Below are 23,515 nucleotides of genomic sequence, written 5' to 3' on the forward strand. Positions count from 1 at the left end.
AAAGTTGTCAGAGATTTACCTCAGGCTAAGGATTATTCTTACACTGTTTTTGTGAGTTTGTAATAGGTCAACAAATCATAATGAAGGTAACATTAGAGATAATCTAGTCCAACGTCTTCTCCTTTCTCCTTTTTCTTGCTTCTTGCTTCTTGCTTCTTTCTCTTCTTTTCTTTCTTCTTTCAAGTTAGAAAACTGAGTCTCAGCAAGATTCAGTGACTTAAACAGGATCACAGAGTAGAGCTGGCATTTGAACCAAAGTCAGCTCAAAATATGATTTTTTTTTCAATTAATTTGGTTAATACCTTCTGAATATGAAATACTAAACTTTTCAAATCAGGGGAGTTAAAGAATGCTTACAAGTTTAAAAGAAATAAAATTTGCAAACAAAGGAACATGAAAATATTTTCTATTATTATTTTCCTAAATACATAGGTGTGTTTCATCACTATTTTCCCTAAATTTTTTTTATTTGAAAACAAAGTCACTTTATTATAAAAATTTTTTGAAAGTATATATGCATGATTAATTTTTTTTATAACATTATCCCTTGTAATCATTTTTCCAAAATTTCCCCTCCCTCCCTCTACTCCTTCCCCTTGATGACAGGCAATCCCATACATTTTACATGTATTACAATATAACCTAGATACAATATATGTGTATAAATCCCATTTTCTTGTTGCACATTAAGTATTAGATTCCGAATGTATAAGTAACCTGGGTAGATAGACAGTAGTGCTAAAAATTTACATTCACTTCCCAGTGTTCCTTCTCTGGGTGTAGTTGTTTCTGTCCATCATTGATCAACTGGAAGTGAGTTGGATCTTCTTTATGTTGAAGATATCCACTTCTATCAGAATACATCTTCATACAGTATTGAAGTGTACAGCGGTCTTCTGGTTCTATTCATTTCACTCAGCATCAGTTGATGTAAGTCTCTCCCAAGCCTCTCTGTATTCCTCCTGCTGGTCACTTCTTACAGAGCAGTAATATTACATAACCTTCATATACCATAATTTACCCAACCATTCTCCAATTGATGGACATTCTCCAATTGATGGAAATCTTCCAGTTTCTAGCCACTATGAAAAGAGCTACCACAAACATTTTGGCACATACAGATCCCTTTCCAGTCTTTAGTATTTTTTTTTTTTTAATTTTTATTTATCTATTTATTTTTTATTCATTTTTCCAAATATCCCCTCCCTCCCTCCACTCCCTCCCCCCAATGGCAGGTAATCCCATACATTTTACATGTGTTACAATATAACCTAGATACAATATATGTGTGTAAATACCATTTTCTTGTTGCACATTAAGTATTAGATTCCGAATGTGTAAGTAACCTGGGTAGATAGAGAGTAGTGCTAACAATTTACATTTGCTTCCCAGTGTTCCTTCTCTGGGTATAGTTATTTCTGTCCATCATTGATCAACTGGAAGTGAGTTGGATCTTCTTTATGTTGAAGATATCCACTTCCATCAGAATACATCCTCATACAGTATTGTTGTTGAAGTGTATAGTGATCTTCTGGTTCTGCTCATTTCACTCAGCAACAGTTGATTTAAGTCTCTCCAAGCCTCTCTGTATTCCTCCTGCTGGTCATTTCTTACAGAGCAATAATATTCCATAACCTTCATATACCACAATTTACCCAACCATTCTCCAATTGATGGACATCCATTCAACTTCCAGTTTCTAGCTACAACAAAAAAGAGCTGCCACAAACATTTTGGCACATACAGGTCCCTTTCCACTCTTTAGTATTTCTTTGGGATATAATCCCAATAACAGCAATGCTGGATCAAAGGATATGCATAGTTTGATAACTTTTTGGGCATAGTTCCAAATTGCTCTCCAGAATGGCTGGATTCTTTCACAACTCCAGCAACAATGCATCATCTTAGCCAATCTGACAGGTGTGTAGTGGTATTTCAGAGTTGTCTTAATTTGCATTTCTCTGATCAGTAGTGATTTGGAACACTCTTTCATATGAGTGGATATAATTTCAATTTCATCATCTGAGAATTGTCTGTTCATATCCTTTGACCATTTATCAATTGGAGAATGGTTTGATTTCTTATAAATTAGGGTCAGTTCTCTATATATTTTGGAAATGAGACTTTTATCAGAACCTTTGACTATAAAAATATTTTCCCAATGTGTTACTTCCCTTCTAATCTTGTTTACATTAGTATTGTTGTACAGATTTTTAGTTTGATGTAATCAAAATCTTCTATTTTGTGATCAATAATGATCTCTAGTTCTCCTCTGGTCATAAATTCCTTCCTCCTTCATAGGTCTGAGAGGGAGATTATTCTCTGTTCCTCTAATCTATTTATTATCTCATTCTTTAAGCCTAAATTGTGGACCCATTTTAATCTTATCTTGGTATATGGTGTCAAGTGTGGATCCATATCTAATTTCTACCATACTAATTTCCAGTTTTCCCAACAGTTTTTTCCAAATAATGAATTTTTATCCCTAGTGTTGGTATCTTTGGGTTTGTCAAAGACTAGATTGCTATAGATGTACCCTTTTTTGTCCTTTGTACCTAATCTGTACCACTGATCTACCGGTCTATTTCTTAGCCAATACCAAATGGTTTTGGTGACTGCTGCTATATAATATAGCTTTAGATCAGGTACACCTAGATCACCTTCATCTGACTTTTTTTTTTATTAGTTCCCTTGCAATTCTCGACCTTTTATTCTTCCATATGAATTTTGTTGTTATTTTTTCTAGGTCATTAAAATAGTTTCTTGGGAGTCTGATTGGTATAGCACTAAATAAATAGATTAGTTTGGGGAGTATTGTCATCTTTATTATATTCGCTCGGCCTATCCAAGAGCACTGAATGTCTTTCCAATTATTTAAATCTGACTTTATTTTTGTGGCAAGTGTTTCATAATTTTGCTCATATAATTCCTGACTTTTCTTTGGTAGATGGATTCCCAAATATTTTATACTCTCAACATTTGTTTGGAATGGAATTTCTCTTTGTATCTCTTGCTGTTGCATTTTGTTGGTGACATATAAAAATGCTGAGGATTTATGTGCATTTATTTAGTATCCTGCAACTTTGCTAAAATTCTGAATTATGTCATCTGCAAAGAGTGATAGTTTGATTTCCTCATTTCCTACTCTAATTCATTGAATCTCTTTCTCAGCTCTTATTGCCGAGGCTAGCGTTTCTAGTACTATATTGAATAATAATGGTGATAGTGGGCAACCTTTTTTCACTCCTGATCTTAATGGGAAAGGTTCCAGTTTATCTCCGTTGCATATTATGCTTACTGATGGTAGTAAATATATGCTCCTGATTATTCTAAGGAATAGTCCATTTATTCCTATACTCTCAAGCGTTTTTAGTAGGAATGGATGTTGGATTTTACCAAATGCTTTTCCTGCATCTATTGAAATGATCATATGGTTTTTATTAATTTGATTATTAATATGGTCAATTATACTAATAGTTTTCCTAATATTAAACCAACCCTGCATTCCTGGTATAAATCCCATTTGGTCATAGTGTATTATCCTGGGGATGATTTTCTGAAGTCTATTTGCTAATATCTTATTTAAGATTTTAGCATTAATATTCATTAAGGAAATTGGTCTATAGTTTTCTTTCTCAGTTTTTGATCTACCTGGTTTAGGTATCAGTACCATGTCTGTGTCATAAAAGGAGTTTGGTAGGACTCCTTCATCCCCTATTTTTTCAAATAGTTTATATAACATTGGAGCTAATTGTTCTTTAAATGTTTGGTAGAATTCACATGTAAATCCATCTGTTCCTGGGGATTTTTTCCTGGGGAGTTGATTAATAGCTTGTTCTATGTCTTTTTCTGAAATGGGACTATTTAAGCAATTTGTCTCCTCCTCTGTTAATCTAGGAAGCCTATATTTTTGAAGGAAGTCATCCATTTCACTTAAGTTATCAAATTTATTGGCATAAAGTTGGGCAAAGTAATTCCTTATTATTTCTCTAATTTCCTCTTCGTTGGTGGAAAGATCCCCCTTTTCATTTGTAAGACTAACAATTTGATTTTCCTCTTTCCTTTTTCTGATCAGATTTACCAAAGGTTTATCTATTTTATTGGCTTTTTCATAAAACCAACTCTTGGTTTTATTTATTAATTCAATAGTTTTTTTTACTTTCAATATTATTGACTTCTCCTTTTAATTTTTGTATTTCAAGTTTGATTTTTGGTTGGGGGTTTTTTTCCTTAAATTTCAAGATAAAATTTTAATATTTACAAAATCACTGACTTTAATTCTTTTATAATTCAAGGCCAACAAAAATGTATTTATTCTTTCTAATTTGGATTTGAATTTGGCTTCACTCCATCCTTATTTCAGATCAAGCAAAAGCAGAAGTTGATCTAATTAAAAGAGATAAGGAAGGAAACTATATCCTGCTAAAAGGTAGCATAAACAATGAAGCCATATCAATACTAAACATATATGCACCAAGTGATATAGCATCTGACTTTCTAAAGGAAAAGTTAAAAGAATTGCAAGAAGAAATAGACAGTAAAACTATAATAGTGGGAGATCTCAACCTTGCACTCTCAGATTTAGACAAATCAAACCACAAAACAAATAAGAAAGAAATTAAAAAAGTAAATAGAACATTAGAAAAACTAGGTATGATAAACCTTTGGAGAAAACTGAATGGCGATAGAAAGGAATATACTTTCTTCTCAGCAGTTCATGGATCCTATACAAAAATTGACCATAGATTAGGACATAAAGATCTCAAAATTAAATGTAGGAAGGCAGAAATAATAAATGCCTTCTTCTCAGATCACAATGCAGTAAAAGCTACATTCAGTAAGAAGTTAGGGGTAAATAGACCAAAAAGTAATTGGAAACTGAATAATCTCATCTTAAAGAATGACTGGGTGAAACAGCAAATTATAGAAACAATTAATAATTTCACCCAAGATAATGACAATGATGAGACATCATACCAAAATCTGTGGAATGCAGCTAAAGCAGTAATAAGGGGAAATTTTATATCTTTAGAGGCTTATTTGAACAAAATAGAGAAAGAGAAGATTAATGAATTGGGCCTGCAACTTAAAAAGCTAGAAAAAGACCAAATTAAAAACCCCCAACCAAAAATCAAACTTGAAATTCAAAAATTAAAAGGAGAAATCAATAATATTGAAAGTAAAAAAACTATTGAATTAATAAATAAAACCAAGAGTTGGTTTTATGAAAAAGCCAATAAAATAGATAAACCTTTGGTAAATCTGATCAGAAAAAGGAAAGAGGAAAATCAAATTGTTACTTACAAATGAAAAGGGGGATCTTTCCACCAACGAAGAGGAAATTAGACAAATAATAAGGAGTTACTTTGCCCAACTTTATGCCAATAAATTTGATAACTTAAGTGAAATGGATGACTTTCTCCAAAAATATAGGCTTCCTAGATTAACAGAGGAGGAGACAAATTGCTTAAATAGTCCCATTTCTGAATTTGGCTTCACTGAGTATAAACAATTTAAATGGCTTATACACCATAAAACATGAAAAGATTTGTAAATGTTGGTGGGGCAGGGGCATCTCAGTGAATTGAAAAGATCATGGGAATATGAATCAGAAAAGTATTTTTGTATAAAAATAAATTTCTTAACCTTTCTGGACTTCAGTTTCCCCATGTAAGAAAATGGGGAATTAAATTACCTGCCAACCTGAGTATTTTATTTGTTTTCTTTTTGCAAACAGAATCACAGTTGGGGGGCAGGGAGAGAGTAATTGTGTGATTTCATTGGTATAGCCAAATTCCTGATAAGGAAACTAATTTTCCTAATGAAGCTTGACACCAACTATACAATTTATAGTTTTAAAAAGGTGTTTGGGATACTTGAAAAGTTGTGTGTTCCTATTATCATATAGTCCATATATATATGACTTGAATCTTGTTCTTGCTGATTCCCAGGCTGACTCCACACCATGTCTCTTATCCTTATGGAATTGGTCATAAAAATAAAAGAATTATACTATAAAATAGTATATCACTCAATAAGACCACCATGTCCAACATACTATCTATCTCATTCGCATAATCATATATATGTATACATATCTACATATATGAATATATTTGTTCATGAATAAAGATATTAATTGATTATTTCAAGTATATGTAGCTACTCATTACCAAAGCTATAGCAACACACAATCTGTTGATTTATAAAAGTGTAAATGTATACACACACACACACACACACACACACATATATATATGTTGATGATAATAATAGAGCTTATCTTTCGGGGCTGTTTTAAAAATCAAATGAACTAAAATTTATAAAGCACTTTGCAAATCTTAAGAAGCTGTATAAGGAGGAAGAGAATCTAGAACCCAAAATTTTAAGAAAATTTTTAAAATTGTTTATACATATTATTGGGAGAGAAATAAAATATTATTTTTTTTTAAATCCCTTAAAATGGTATTATTGAGGGTTATGGATCTATGATTTCATGTTATTGTTGTGCCACAGTTTCCTTCCTAGTTGTCCTGCCTCAATTTCCCTAATGGTCCTGCCTCAATTTTCCTTAATTTTTCTGCCTCAATGCCCCTGGTTGCAACTTCACCTTTCCCTCCTAATCATTACAACTGATATAATTTAGAGCTGGCTATGCTAAGATTATAAACTATAAATGTTTAATCCAAAAAAGGAGAAAGATCTTCTATTGTAGACATCATGATCCCAGACCTTCCCTACTTAATCAGAAAGTCTAGTGCCTCCCCCCATTCTATCATTGTTCTTCTTGATCCCAATTTATCAGTATGGTCAGTGCCTTCTCCCAACACTGTCAGAACCACATTGATAGTTCATTGTTGCTTTCAGTGCTCTGACTCTGCCCCTTCCTTGGGTACCCCCATAACTTGAAGCTACATGTGTATATATATATATATATATATATATATATATATATATATATATATATATATATATATATATATATATATATATATATATATATATATATATATGTATGTATATATTTCTTGTGAACCTCACATTCCCAGATGGATGCTTTGAGACATCAGCACTAGGGGTATCATGCCCCCAGCACAATCTCTCCCTATCAAATAAAACATTAAAATCTCTCTAATCTCTATCTTGCCTCAGTTTCTCTGGCATTACACTGTAAAGAAATCCTGATATGGAATCTTCCTCAATAAATTTAGATCGAAAATGTATGTGAGCTAGAGTCTCAGATAGTTTGCTGAATTGCAGAGAGATTATGCCCTGTTGAGAAAACAAACAAATAAACAAAACTCTCTTTAGTTTAAAATTTAAAGTCCTTCATAATTCTACTCAGCTTCTATTATAGGATTATTACATAATGTTGTCATGCAGAATGATTGTGAACAGGGCATAATCCTGATTTTTATCACTTACTATATGACCTAATGCAAATTTTGCTTAATTTCCTTATTAGTAACATATGAAGCTTTAATGAGAGGGCCTCTGAAGTCTCTGCTCAGTCTAAATTAATGCCCATAAAATATGCTTCATTTAGATCTTTATGTTAATAAACATTGTTTATGTCAATAAACTTAGAGGGTCAAGTCCCATATATTTTTGCAATTTTTTGATATTTAAGAGGATTTCTGTTTCTGTATTTTCCTACTTGCTCATATGGATAAATATAGCAATTCTAATTACTATTTTTTATTATGTCCTAATACTTAAATGAAGTTATTAACTATGTAAATTAGTTTCAAAATTACTAATAATCAAAAATACAAATCAAAATAACCCTGAGGCATCACCTTATGTTCATCAAATTGGCAAAGATGGTTAAAATAGGTGTGAGACAATCTTAGTGAGATCATAGAAAGATAGATCTATTAATTCATTATTGGTAGATCTATAATTCATTCATTAGATGAGAAAAGTTACTTAGTTTTCCATGCCTTTGATCTAGTTAGTAATCTCAATACTAGCCTAAAAATTCCAAGGAGATAAATAACAAAAAGCAATTACCTATATATTTCAAAACATTTTGGCAACACTATTTTTATAGGGAAAAATTTAGAAATAAGCCATTTTCACAAGTTGAAAATAACATAGGACCAAAAGAATATGTGCAGGATCTTAATTTCAATCAGAATAATTTAAATAGAAATAAAGACAATGACTACAATAATGCAGGTGAAAATAACACTTTAAAAATCCGAAAATAACAGTAGGCTACAAAGTTCAGATAAAATAAAATGGGCAATGGTAATTCCAAAGTATTAAGAGTTAGATAAACATTTTTCCTCTTACTACTTAAAACTAATTCAGTAAGGTATAAAAGAGAAAATGTGGCATGCCCTATCAAAGTTACTATATTAGGCTGTTTTACTTAATTTACTTAATTATTTATTATGAAAGGGTATTGTGTGGGGCTCTTGGTTAGAAAGTGACTAACACTGAAATTAAACATATCAAGAAAAAATATCCACTCACTTTAAGAAAATAACAACCAAGATAAAAGATGTTTTGGAGAGAATTACTATTTAAAAACAATAGCAAGGAACATAGATGCATGATAAGTTTAAGCAAAATACAACAAATAGAATGCATTCAAATTGTAGAGATTATTTTAGACAAATTATGGAAATGTAGGTAGAAGGTTAAGATACTAAAAATGAGGAACAATTAATGAATAATGAAAGTGATTCATCATCACCCCTATTTAAAAGGTCAATAAATAAACAGTTAGCCTATTGGGGATGGCCTTGCTATGCTCTGGACAGATTAATAATACATCTGCAATTTAGTTCTGTGCACCAAACTTTAGGAATAGAGCACCACACTAAAGTTTATCCACAAGACAGTGAAGGCAATATATATTATTTGATAACACATAAGCATTAACTGACAGAACTAGGAGTATTTAATATGAAGAAAGTACAGAATTTTTTGATACCCATTTTCAAGTATTTGATTGCCATGTTGAAGAGGCATTAATTTGACTTGTCTTTTTTTTTCTCTAGAAGGAAGAATTTTCAATAATATGTGGGAGCTACAAAATAGATTTACTCTTGTGTGAGAAAAAAAAATCAACATAATCATTCCTAATATAAACCATTAAGTCTATCTACACAATAATTGACTGAACATTAAAAATAAACGGAGTAGAATAGTATTAATTTTAAGCTTGGTTCTATCTGAAATCTATCAAATATAAGGTGAGAAAAATGAAAACATCATCATTATCATCATCCTCATCCTCATGACTAGTATTTGTTTACATTAAATCAAGATGAAGAAACAGTTAAAATCCAAGAATGTAACCAAAAGAGGAAATGATGACAAATCACCAGCCTACAAATATAATCATCACAATACCCTTCAGAACTCAATAAATAAACCATAGTGGAATTAGAGTATTGTTATAAACAAAACTGTCATTTGTAAATTCCTGGACAGGAATTTTATAGACAGAGCCACAAAAAAATTAAAAAAAAAATGATGTTTAATGGGTCTCTCCACAATGAACATGTTTAACTTTCAAACTTCACAAAACAAAATATGGAAATCTCAGTGAATAAAATCAAAACTAGGATAAATTTATATCACACTTTTTATCCATTCTGCTACTGGAGTTCTTCCTCAGGTGCTTTCAGTAAGTTTAAAGAAGAGAAACCTGTGCCCCGATGCTTCTATTTTATTATCAAAATTAGGTTTTTTGAGCCACTTTCATATAGTTTACCAAATATCAAAGTTAATATAATAATAGCATGAGTATTTCCATCAAGCATAAATTGGAAGAGGAGAAGGGAACGAGGAGGAGGAGGAGGAGGAGGAGGAGGAGGAGGAGGAGGAGGAGGAGGAGGAGGAGGAGGAGGAGGAGGAGGAGGAGGAGCAGGAGGAGGAGGAGGAGGAGGAGGAGGAGGAGGAGGAGGTGGTGGTGGTGGTGGTGAAGGAGAAGGAGAAGGAGAAGGAGAAGAAGGAGAAAAGACGAGTTCAAAATCCCACCTCTGATTCATACTACTTATATGTAAGCACTGTTCAAAAGGGAAACTGGCTGTCTGGTAGGTAATAGGCTCCCCATCATTGGAAGCTTTCAGGTACAGACTGAATGACCATTTCCTTATAAAGGATGCTACAGAATGAATTCCTATTCAGTTTGGATTAAAGGACTTGTGAGGTCCTTTCCAAATCTATGATTTTTTTGATTCTGTGAAACATCTTTATTTCAATGCAACTCAATCCAACAAACAACCACTTTGGGCAAGGTATGATATTAAGTACTGACTATATACATATAATAAAAAGCAATTGGATCCAGCATATAGTGAATCTTCCTGGCCACTTTCAAAAACACTGCTCAATGTTGAAAGACTGGGCACTTTGAACTAGCTCTTTGATCTCCATGACAGCATCAGGGTAAGGAAGATATAGCAAGATGATCAGCCACTATACCAGAAAAAATTTTCAAGGAGAGTCAGATCAGCTGACTTTAACAGAAGAGATATTTTCTGCTTTTTATTTCTTCTACCTTTTTTTTCTCAATGTAAAGCATGGAAATCTCTTTCTTAGATTTCCAAGGAGATAATAGAAAATAGCTTCTCCCTCCTGCCCTCACTCTGCAACCCCAAGTAGCTTTGTTGACTGCTTCCAGATGGTTATGTACTATCTAGGTGAATCTAAGACCATCTCTCAAAATCCTAGATGTTTTTTCTGCTTTCTGTTTATTTTTCTGAGTATAGATGAACATACAACAATAATAAGATTATGAGAGCCATAGTTTGGCTATGAGAGGTCATAGTTTGAGAACTGAAAGGGACCCGGAATCATCAGTTCTAAACTCCCTTGTTTCATAGATGAAGAAACTAAGATTTAGATTAAGTAGTCTGCCTAGACTTTCTAAATAAATGTCTAATAATCTTTCCCACTGTACCTAGTGAAAGACAAACTTTTTAGGAATAACTGACTTGTGAGTTCAGGAGTTTCTGATTACCTCAGTGCTGACTGGCAGTAGGTAAAATTTTCTCTATCTGCAACTCCTCTCAGAAGACTAATCACAAAAAAAATCAATCCAAGCTCTGGCTTGGAAGACATGGTCGTTGAGGGCATTTTTCAAATAAGTCAGAGCCAAGGTGAAAGAAGTTTCTTCATTTTTTGCTATTTTAAATATACTGCTCTCCTCCCACCTTATTATACAAGAAAATGCTCCCATCAGGAAAATGTAATTAAAGTTATAGATTAATGTTTCACATGTGAAATCTTTTTCAATATGCATTTATGAATCTATTTTTAAAAACATTTCTTTTTTTGTAAAGGAAACAATTAACTATTTTATATACGATCTATATTTTACTCTCATTTTTGAGAGATCAGAGGCTTGAGCTAAACATCAGTTTTATTTAAGTGATTTTTCTCAGGGTTCCAGTTAAGAGACATAAAAAATCAGTTTGTTGGAGAGAATCTGACTCATCTCTGTAGAAGACAGTTTTCCCTTCTTCCTCAAAATTGAATCCTATCTGGGCACAAGCCCAGAGCTGAGACAAAAACTGTGATGAGAGTTTTTGCAAGATCTGTCACTTATACAAACACAGAAATGAAAAATCTCTATCTTCAAGTAGCATTATCCTCCTATGACAAGAAAAGTACAAATCAAAGATATAAGATATGAAATAAGTATAATATAATGTTATATAATATAATAGACAACAAGGTGGCACAGTGGACAGAGGGCTGGGTCTGAAGTGAGGAAAACTTGTCTTCCTAAGTTCAAAAACAGCCTACTAGTTAGAAGACTGGAGGTAAGTCACGTAACCCCTTTTATCTCAGTTTCTTCATCTATAAAATGAGCTAGAAAAGGATATGCAGTATCTTTGTGGAAAAAAGCTTCAAATGAGATCACAAAGAGTTGGCCTAGACTGAAAAATGACTAGATGACAACAAGGTGGTGAATGAATGAAGCAAAGAAGATATTGGTGTTCCAAGATTATTTAAGGAAATAGATAAAACAAATAGGTGAGGGAATCAGAGGAGGAAGCAGCTGAGCTGAATTTCATAAAAAGATAGGATTCTGAAAGACAAATGAGAAAGGTGTACAGTCTAGTCATGGGAAATGCCATATGAATGCAAAGAGGGAAATGGGGTGGTTTGTCAAAAATATAGAATCCAATTTAAATGGCTAAAAATGGTACATGAAGGAGATTATTATGACATATGATTAAAAATAGTCAGAAATGTAGTCTTGAATGTCATGTTGCATTTTATTAGAGAGGTAATATGTAGCCACTGAACATTTTGCTTTTGCTTTTTTTTTTTTTTTTTGTAGGGAAAGGATGTGATCAGACCCGTGCCTCAAGGAAAATATTTTGGCAGCTGTGCAAAGGCTGATTTAGAGAAAGGAGAGACCAGACAGATAGGCCAATTAGAAAGTTATTATAATAGTTAAAGCTAGTGGAAATGAAGGCTGGAAATGCTGGCAGAATGAATAGGAATGGGAGGACAAAAAGGAGAGATATTGTGGAGTCAGAAATGATAACTCAGCAGCTTATTGGATGTAGGGTATGAGGAAAGAGAATGGTAAAAGATGAAATCACAATTTAGAGCCTAAACATTTTGGAGGTTGATCAAAAGAAATTGAGAGGCTTGAAAGATGGGTCACGTTTGTGTGTGTTATGTGTGTGTGTATGTGTGTGTGTATAAATACTTTAACAGGAGTAAGTGGGTGTCATATTGGATAGAACACTGATCCTGAAGTCAAGAGGATGTGAGTTCATGTCCAGCTATAGATACTAGTTGTATGACCCTGGGCAAGTCACTTAACCCTGATTGTTTCTGCAAACAATAAAAAAAGTACTCTAAAAAAGTATGAACATGAATTGCACAGGATAAAAAAACCATATGAATTGCAACCTGCATTCAAATCATGGGTACTCATAGAGATGAATTCTTCAATCTATGAAAATATTTCAAAGAGGAATTAGACATCTTTGATCACATGTGACTCAGAAATTATTGAACTTTCAAAATGTTGAGTCTTTATGTGAACTATTTGTGCCCAACTTGTGGTAGAGTTCATTATTGATCTAATCAGCCACAGTCAGACACACTGTACCTTGATTTCAACACAGTGATGTCACTTCAGTCTTCTTTGAGAATGTAGGACAAAGAAAAAAAAAAGATAAAGAAAAAAAGAAAAAAGAAAAAAAAGGAGAATGTAGGACAACCAATCAAAAAACCAAATCATAAAATCATTTTCCAAGTAAATAAAAGGCTCTACATTTGGCTTTTGAAAAATATTGTAAAAGTCAAGTTGTTCAATGAAGAAAAATAATTTAGAATTTTGTGATAATTTTAATACTGGATATTATTTTTGTCTGACACTAAAATAGAATTTTAAAAACTGGGTAAGAATTATTATATGAAGTCATATTTTTAAAGGATGTAATACTTGCTTCTTGGCAGGTGTATTAACTTTCTTAAGATTCTAGGAAACTATTGAGTAGCTAACTTACTATCATGGAATACTTTTAGAATTGTCATTTTATCATTCTATCTTTTCTTCTCCTCCAACAGTATTGAAAATTACAATTACTAGACATTGCATCTTGAACAGCAAAATTGTTGATAATACAAAGTTATTAAAGATTGATAATAATTACAACCAATGATTGATACATAGAGTGCAAAACTTTATAGTAGTTTCAACTAAATATTCTCTCAACATCCTTCTGCATCTAATATTGTTTTGTGTATATTACACATATAAATAATATATATGTGTATGTAAGTCAATATAGCATATATATAGTTATATAAATAAACATTTATTGTGTTACTATTTGCAAAGCACAGTTCCAGATGTTAAAGATTCAAAGAAATAAAAAAATATCATCTTTGTCTTCAAGAAGAATTATGTGCTGTTAGGTTATAATAATAAATGGTTGTACTTAAAAATTTCTCAAACAATATCTATATCTATATCTATATATATATATACATACACACACACACACACACACACACACACACACACACACATATATATAGTGTTATTTTACTTAAGATTCACATAACACTATCAGCCAAGTAAAGTATATATTATTATCCTCATTTCACAGATGAAGAAAATTAAGCTTAGTGTGACTTGCCAGATTATTAAGAGGGTCTTTCTGACCATAGATCCATTATTCTATCTATTATGTAACTATCATTCATACACATACCACCTTAGTCATGCTACAAAATATAGATAGATAGTATTCATTTATGTTGGAGGAGTGGTAGAATAAGCATTTTTATAGCATTTACTATGTTCCTGGCACTATGCTAAGCACATATAATTTAATTAATATAATTTAATATACTATAATATAGTACAATATAATAAATAAAATATGTTTGCTTGCATTCATAAATATATAACATAAATAAAATACATATTTATATATAATATATAAGTATATATTTAATCTAAACTATAATAGCTAATACATGTTATAGTTTATATTTCTATATTGTGTCATTTAATTGTCATGACTAACCTGTAAGGTAGTTGCTATTATTTCCATTTTAAAATTAAAGAAATTAAGGTTAAATAACTTTCCTACAATTATAGAGTTTGTAAATGTCTAAGACTGGATTTGAACTCAGGTTTTCCTGGCTCAAGGCCGAACACTTTATCTGCTCTATCACTAGCTGCTTCTGTGGAGATAACATTTAGTTACCTACTTCAAAAGGGTAAAGATGTAAGAACTATATTACATTATATATTACATATACATTGTTATATATTAACTATATATAGTAACAAGGTGATTAGAGAAGGAGACTACTCATACTGAACTTATACATAAAACACCTGTACTGATAAATATAAAATGTTTATATTTTATGAATCAATAAAGTGTTTTGTTTATTTTTCTTGTTACTCACAAGAGGTACATAAGACAAAACGAAAACCAAAAACATTTCAGTTGATTTCTATAAGATTTTCATCCTTGATTTACCTGGCTAGTTATCTATTTTCCTGGCCTGTGCTCTGGTCTGGAAGCAACTATGAGCACTCTTTTCTGCCCTGGAACTGTGGAGGGTCCCCACTCCAATGTGGCTGCAAGCTCTAGTACACTATTGCTTCTCTGGAGTGCCATCCAGGACTTCAATCCTATAATCTCCTTTTGACCATTTATTCAACTAACCTTACTATCTGTGGGCTCAACCCTACCTTTACTTATAATCAGATTTTATATAATTATATTATAAGATCATTTCCCTATTCCCCATCCCCATCTTTAATGATTAAACTGACATGACATTTAAGAAGTTGTATAATTAGGTTAGGGTTCTCAATGCCTTAGGAAACCCTATGAGTCTATAATTTGCAATCAAGTTGCTAAACTTCCTCAACTGAAGAAGTTTCCACACTGGGAACTCCCTAATTGCCAAATGCATTATTTCTGCAGTGCTAGGTCTTCTGAAGATGAAACTTTTTTTTTGTACAGAACATGATAATTAATTATATCCTTTCTTAAAATTAAAAGAAATCAGTAAAAATCTAAAGCATGGCCATGCCATTTTGAAATCCCATTCTTCATTAAAAATTAATACTAATCATGATTCCAAAGCTAGCCATTTTTAGAAATCATCTGATTCTAATCCCTCATTTCATAGATGATAATTAAATTATGGTCTACTAAGATGAGAAATTACTTGCTCTTAGGTCTGTAGGTTAGGAAGGAATTTGAACTTGGGTCCTTCTATTCCTAATTCAGTGCAGTTTTTATCATAATTCAGTCCTTCTGTAATGTCAAGAAATTACCTTAGGCCAGAGGATGGAGTTAGAAATCTTTTTCTACTTGCTGAGTCACAAGAGTTGCAACCAAAATCTCAAATACATAAGCAAAGGATTGTATGGCTAGGAAGTACAGTGGATAGACTACCAGCCTTAGAGTCAGGAAGATGTCTTTCTGAGTTCAAATCAAGCCTCAGACACTTACTGGTCAAGTCATTTCACCATGTTTGCCTCAGTTTCTTCATTTGTAATATGAGCTGGAGAAGGAAATGGCAAACTAACCATATTTCTTTGTCAAGAAAACCCTAAATGGAGTTATGAATAGTGTGGCATGACTAAAACAACTCAACAACATAAACAGAGGATATCAGTGATTCATAACTATGCTAAACTATTAGCTTATAGGTCTACTCTGTAAGGAGTACTTGAAATTCTTGAAAGGGGTCCTCAATAAGGGAAACATTCTAGGAAGAGTGGCCTGAAGAAAGAGCTATTTGCAAATTATTTTTATTTCCCCCAAATTTAAAATCATACCCCTAGTGTGTTATTGGATACTATGCTCTGGTTAATCCTTCCTTTCTTTTCTGGACAAAAGAAATCCAGAGCTTATAAATCTATCCCATATAGTATAATTGGATAAACAATTAAATAAATGAATATGTTCTTTAGTACACAATGTGGAATGTATCTCAAACTCAAGTGATTTTTAAAAATAAGTATCACCCTTACACCTAATAAGGAATTACAGCAGCAGGATATATAGAATAAAAGTAGGATTTGAATTTAAAGGATCTGGGTTCAAATCCAGATACTGCCCATTTAGGTAGATTTTGATTATGATAAGTCACTTCTTGATTCTGTCCTTGGTTTCTTCATTTGGATAATGAGAGAGTTGAGCTAAATCCTTTTTGATGTTCTTTTCAGGTCTCAATCTTTGATCCTTTGACCTCAGAAGACATCTCTTTCAACCCAAATTTCAACAAGGATTTCTGTGACATAATCAGTAAGTGGTTTTCTAATGTTTACTGGAAGACCTACAGTCCCATTCTTGAATAGCTCAGTAGCAAGTTAGTTGTGCTTAATGCAAAAGATTATCTTCTAGTCACTTAGAGAATGAAACTAATTGCTTGATATGTAAGCAAAGAATCATGCACATACAGAACTGATACTGGAAAGTGAAAATTAGTATTAACTTTAAATAAATTTGCATTTAGATAGTAAAATGTACAACTCAAGTCTAAGTGGCACTATGAACACTAACAACATGATGATTATACATACAAAATTCAGTGATTTCTATCAGTGGTATAACATCAATTGCCATATACAAGCCTTCTTGTATTCCAAATTTATACATGGTAAAGTGTGTAAAACATTGCATATCCCGGGTATCATGTAAACATGATCTTTATGCTGGTAATCCTCTTTCCCAACTCTACAAACAGGCCTCTGAATCTTAGAAAGTCCTCAGTAGCTCTAGAAAGAATGACATGGTGATTGTATCTTTCCCCTTCCCCCAAATATCATGCTTGAATGCCAAAGAGATCAGCAAAATCAACTCATCTTTCAAAGAAATAGCAATAGATATTTTTGCCTTTAAAATTCCCTTTTTATTTTCTTTACTTTTCTTTTTACATTTATAATTTTTTCTTTACATTTTATCTCCATACATTCATAGTTTTTTTAAAAAATAAATTATTTTCAATGAATGGATGCCCATCAATTGGAGAATGATTGGGTAAATTATGGCATATGAATGTTATGGAATATTATTGCTCTGTAAGAAATGACCAGCAGGATGAATACAAAGAGGCTTGGAGAGATTTACATGAACTGATGCTGAGTGAAATGAGCAGAACCAGGAGATCACTATACACCTCAACAATGATACTGTATGAAGATGTATTCTGATGGAAGTGGATATCTTCAACATAAAGAAAATCCAACTCACTTCCAGTTGATCAATTCTTACCAGGTAACAAGAAATTTGGTTTTACACACATATATTGTATCAAAGATATACTGTAACACATTTAATATGTATGGAATTGACTGTCATCTAGGGGAGGGAGTAAAGGGAAGGAGGGGAAAATTTGGAAAAGTGAATACAAGGGATAATCTTGTAAAAAAATTCCCATGCATATGTACTGTCAAAAGATTATAATTATATAATAAAAAAGAAACTATTTTCAGAACTGGAATCCAGTGGGTAAGAGATGTTAAAATGTGACTAAAAAGTTTAGTTGTGTGATACAGAGAGAGTGAGAATTAGGAAGTCAGGAACAAAAGGAAAAAGATAGAGAAAATAAGTATGAGAGGATAGAAAGAGAGGTGTTTTCTTTTAGTTTATGAAGTTTCTTTTCTCTTTGAAAATCAGTTACATAGTCATAGTAAGTGTGCATATACATTCTATGTCTGATGACTAAAGATTAAATGTACTCTCCCCTTGCAATATGAGATCACTTCTCCATAAGACTCTTTCTCCATCAGACAGAAGCAGATCTTCTGATATTTTCCACAGGATGGAAAATATATAGATTGAGCATTGCTTAGTCAAGAATGGAGCACTAAACTCTATGTTACCAGAGATCCTGTTAAGAACAAATAAATTTTCACAGAAATATAAAATTGAAAAAAATTAAATAATAGAAATTAGTTTAAACTGGCATGCTTGAAAATGTTTCCAATCCTATATTCTAGTTCTATAAATATACTTCTAAACAGTTATTATTCCTGAATCACTTTATTCTATACCTTTTATAAAACATTTGATTAGAACAGGGAAGATTGTGATAGGGCATAGTTGAGGGGACATAAAGAAGTACTTAAGTAGGAGTAGGATTAGAAATGAAAACCTGAGATCTCTTCATGAGTAACCAGCAGCTCACAAACCAACAAGCCATTAACTTAAGAAGTGTATCTTACTCTATTTGTGGTAAAAAAAAAAAAAAAAAAAAAAAAAAACAGCAGTGGCAATAACAACTATCACAATCAAATTCTCAGAAGGTTGTAAATAAGTCGTCCCTAAGTTTCTTTCATGTGTCATCCATTAGTTTACTAATAGTAGGGCTCTGAGAATTTGAAAAGTGACTCATATTCCCATAATACTTTGAGATTTACAAAGTGCTTTTTGTATTATAGCCCATGCTAACAAAGAGGTAGTTATAAAGACCATGTGATAATATCCCTGTTTAAGAGAGTAATGAGACTTAGATTCAGAGAAGTTAAAAGATTTTGCTCATGATCACACAGTAAATATAAAACTTGGAACTCAAACCCAGACCTTCTGATTTTAAATCAAAAGTTCCTTCCAGTATAATGGAGCTAATTAATTTAACATTAAAAACTATTTGGCACCCATGAAACCAAACAAATATACTAATTATATGCTCTGCTTTGGGGCAGGTAAAAATAATTTTTAAAACATCCACGTAATTAGCAGGCAAATGAGCAATTTGGACTAACTGATCAAAGTTCTTGTAACCTTACTACAAATAGTTTGTTACCAATTTTTTAAAACAAAACTTTAATAGATTCTTTTTTGTACTATTGAAATCTTAGAGCAGAGTAGAGAATTGTGGCTATTTCAAACAAGTTTTAACTATATAATTCAAACACTAGTGATATATATCATAGAACATGTTTCAGAAACCAATCAAGTTATTTTTTCTCATTTAAAAATAATTCACATAATATATTTTAAAATTATTTTTATTTTTAAAGCTTCAAATCTTATATTTGAAATAGTATATTCAAACAGAATCTTCAAATAGCTTTGTTAATATGTTATAAGTAGTTTTGTGAAGGCCCAGAAAACAAAACCAAAATAAAAATAGCAATTTTTAGGGAGATTGTAGAGAAGGAGGTCACTTTATTTTCAGTTTGATACTGGCCTTAGGCAATGAAATTTTTTTTTTTTTTTAATTTGAAGTCATATTGTCTACACTTTAGTCCTTTTCCTTCCACTTGCTTGCATAATCTTGTTATAGTCATTGAAATTCTTTGGGCCTCCATTTTCTCATAAGTTAAATAAAGGGTTTAGAGACTGCTTTAGTTTCTTAGGTCCCTTCACATCTTGACAATTCTTCATCTAAAGCGGGGGGTTGGGAAGATCCAGTCCATGGACTGTATAAGGCAACTTTTCCCATTGCTTGAGTCTGATAAATTGATAATTTCATATGACCCATGAATGATGTTATAAATATCTAAATGGCTTTTGGCAAAAAAACCCAAAAAACAAAAAAAAACAACTTTGCCCATCCATGATCTAAAGCGTCATTCATTCACATCCAATTCTTCTTGATTCCCAAAGAGCCAATATACTATTTTTTTAAGTGACTTGCCTAGTGTTGGACAGCTAGGAAATGTTAAGTATCTGAGGCCAGATTTGAACTCAGGTCCTCCTGATTTGACTTCAGGGCTGGTACTCTATCCACTGGGCTACCTAGGTGCCCCAATATACAATTTTAAGCCTTCATCCTTTATCATTTGTACTATTTGAATAGCCCAATACAGTAGATATTCTTAATCTGGGATCCATGAACCCAAGTATAAATTTCAAGAAAGCTATTGCTTTGCAGATTTTATATGTGTGTGTGTATGTATATGTATGTATATATATATATACATGATTTCATTTAAAATATTAAGTATTTTATTTTGTGTTTAAAAACATTATTTTTAGAAGACTATAGATTTCACTTACTAATTGGTCTCCTTACTTCCTGTTTCTTTGTTCTCCAATCCATTCTCCATCCAGCTGTAAAAATGAATACTCCTAAAACACAAGTTTAAGCTTCAGTGACCCCATTTGACTCTAGGATAAAATACAAAATTCTCAGCCAGGTACTTCAATTAATCAATCAACAAGTGTAAAGGGCTGAAACTCTGAATAGGTGCACTGGTATCAGACAGCCAAGCACTTAAGGCTAATTACCTATTGGACAATATTCTATTAGCATATGCTTGGAAAAATGGCCCTTCTCACTATTCCGTGCTGGCTCAATCTTTTGGTGCATACAAATAATTGTAGGAGGGATTAGGGGGTGGAGTAAGACAAGTACAGAATCACTTTGGAGGAGGTCAAGGAGAAAGGAGGTCAATCAATGGAGAGCATGAGTGATCCTCTTCACTTCTACTCCTTTTGCTTATCCTGACTCTGGCTGATCCTGAGGTCAACAGGGAGCTAACTAGGACTTCACAAACAAGTATTTATTAAATATTCACTATGTGGCAGGTAGTATGCTAAGTTCTGGAGATATAAAGAGAAAAAAAAGCAAAACAAAATAATCCCTGCTTTCAGCCCTAAACAATCTAATTCCCCTCCATGTGCTAAATCTTACCTACTTGAAAATATGTTTGCTAATCCTTAACTCAATATGTCATTTCCCATCTCCATTTATTTGCATAGGATGTCCCATCATGTTTGAAACCCATTCATTTCTTGCCTGGTCCACTTTTTAGAATCCCTGGTTTCACTCAAAGCTCAATTTAGGTACTATTTCCTAAGTGAAACCCTTCCTGATCTGCAACACTCACCCTCATGCCCCAACTCTGTTGTTGTATCTCTTTTTTTGATCCATTTCCTAATGTTATCTTCTTCCAAGATTATCTCTTCTTTACTGACCTGTGTATATGCATCCCTTATGAAGATTGCAAGTTACTTGAGGTCAAGGACTTTTTCACTGTTGTTGTCTTTTGTAACCTAGTGACCAGACTAGTGCCTTACATAAATGTTAACTCTGTAAATGTTAACTCATTCATGAAGAAATTGACACCCATGGAAGAAGAATAATTTGGTTTTTAATTAATTAGTATTGTAGCAAATCTCTTGGATCCAGATTCCTAAAGCCAAAGTAAATACTGCAACAGCATTTGAGTGGATTGAAAACACAAGCATCAAATTAGGGAATTAATGTTAGAAATGCTGCAGAACAACTTTAGAGGTCTGGTCCTGAGATGCTGTCTGTGATTCTACTAAACTGTGGTAATTTGTAGCAGCAAAACCTTTAGACAACAGAGTGTCTGGCTCCTTGCTCTATACCTGCATGAGAGACTTTCATCTTCTGCAATACACAGAAGAAAATGGTGTATATTTAGAGGTCCCATATCAAATAAATAAGTAAAGTAACACATTGACAAATGCAATGTAGTGAATAAACTTTTTGATGTAGTTAGAAAGACCTCTGTTTGGAGTCTGTCTCAGACACTTAGTAGAAGTATTATCCTGAGAAAATCAATTAATCTGCATCTTAAGTTTCTGTATCTCTAAAATAAGGGGCTGGATTTGGATCGCCCCTTCAAGGTCCTATCCTTTTCTATCCTTTCACTTATTGATTATCCATTCATCCTTGAAGGACCATCTGAGATTTCTCCTCTAGAAACCCTTCTCTTATTCTTCTTATAAGCAATGAACTACCTTCTTGAATGTTTAGGCTCACATTAGTTTGTATATTTTTCTTCATCAATGAAGTACTCTAAAATGACATTTTCAACTTTTAAAATTATTTTAACTACATATCTTTTCAGATCAAAAAATGAAATGGACCATTTATGCCATGCCAAAGTTTGAAAATGGGGAATAGAGACAAAAGTACTTCAATCTGGTTATTCTGACTCCAAGTCTAAAATTGTCTCCATCAAGGAGACTTTTTTTTTCTTTTCGTAACTAATATATGTAATGTAAAATATATAAAAATATATGCATCATTTATTGTTGTAACATAGTAATCTATGAATCTTCCTCTCTACCTCAAAATCTAGAGGGCATAGAAAATTAATTATCTTTTTTTTTTCTCTTTTCAGAGACTAGTACAATTCTACAAAGAGATATTTAGAAAACATTTATCAAATTCAATTGCAAAAATTGGATTTTGTTCAGTTATGGATAGTTCTTATGAATTTGAAGTGCAGAGAGACATAGTTGGATATATATCCAATCGATATTTGGAAATGCAAGTCTGAAAGCCGAGGAAGAATTTAAATTAATTCAATTTAACAAGTATTTCTTAAGTGCTTATTATGTGTCAGAAACAAAAAATAAATAAATAATCTCTTCCTTCAAAAAAGCTTACATGATATCCAGTGCTAGATATGTTTGATAAGCAAATTATTATAGAAATTATATATGTAAAGGCCCATAAAATATATTTTCATGTAAGCCATATTGCCAAAATAAATAAATGAAAAGCAAAGAACACACACAAAGTGGGGGAAAAATGCTTCAATCTCCCCTCAGAATTCATCAATTCTCTTTAATTAACACTAAATAGTATTTTTCAACACAGGTCTTTTGGAATTGTCTTGAATCATTGCATTGATCAAAGTAGCCAAGTTTTTCACAGTTGATTATCCTTACAATTTTGCAGTTAAAGGTTACAATGTTCTATTTATATTCATTTCACTTTGCTTCAGTTCATATAAATCTTTGCAGATTGTTCAGAAACCATTCTGTTCATCATTTATTATGATACAATAGTATCCATCACAATCATATGCCACAACTTATTCAGTTATTTCCCAATTGATAGGCATCCCCCTAAATTTCCAGTTCTTTGCCACCACAAGAACTGCTATAAATATCTTTGCAAAAATAGAGGATTTCATGATTTTCTTTAATTTCTTTGGGATATAGATCTAATAGTGCCACTGTTGGGTCAAAGGATATGCACAATTTTATAACCCTTTGCATATAGTTCCATACTCCAGAATTTTGGAGCAGTTCACAATTCCAACAACAGTTCA

General features: G+C 32.3%; 2 long non-coding RNA genes across 2 annotated transcripts in view; one reads left to right on the forward strand and one right to left on the reverse strand.

Annotated features, from left to right (window-relative positions):
• LOC141553976 (uncharacterized) overlaps nucleotides 1-23,515 on the reverse strand; it is a 198,456-nt gene that overhangs the window by 158,707 nt on the left and 16,234 nt on the right. The window lies entirely within an intron of this gene.
• The window catches only part of LOC141553981 (uncharacterized), a 31,118-nt gene continuing 25,257 nt past the window's right edge, over nucleotides 17,655-23,515 (forward strand). The window contains exon 1 of the long non-coding RNA XR_012485747.1: nucleotides 17,655-17,747. This is a non-coding gene — a long non-coding RNA (uncharacterized LOC141553981). The remainder of the gene's footprint in view (nucleotides 17,748-23,515) is intronic.

Source organism: Sminthopsis crassicaudata, chromosome 1, assembly GCF_048593235.1.
Source record: "Sminthopsis crassicaudata isolate SCR6 chromosome 1, ASM4859323v1, whole genome shotgun sequence".
NCBI classification, from domain to species: Eukaryota; Metazoa; Chordata; class Mammalia; order Dasyuromorphia; family Dasyuridae; genus Sminthopsis; species Sminthopsis crassicaudata.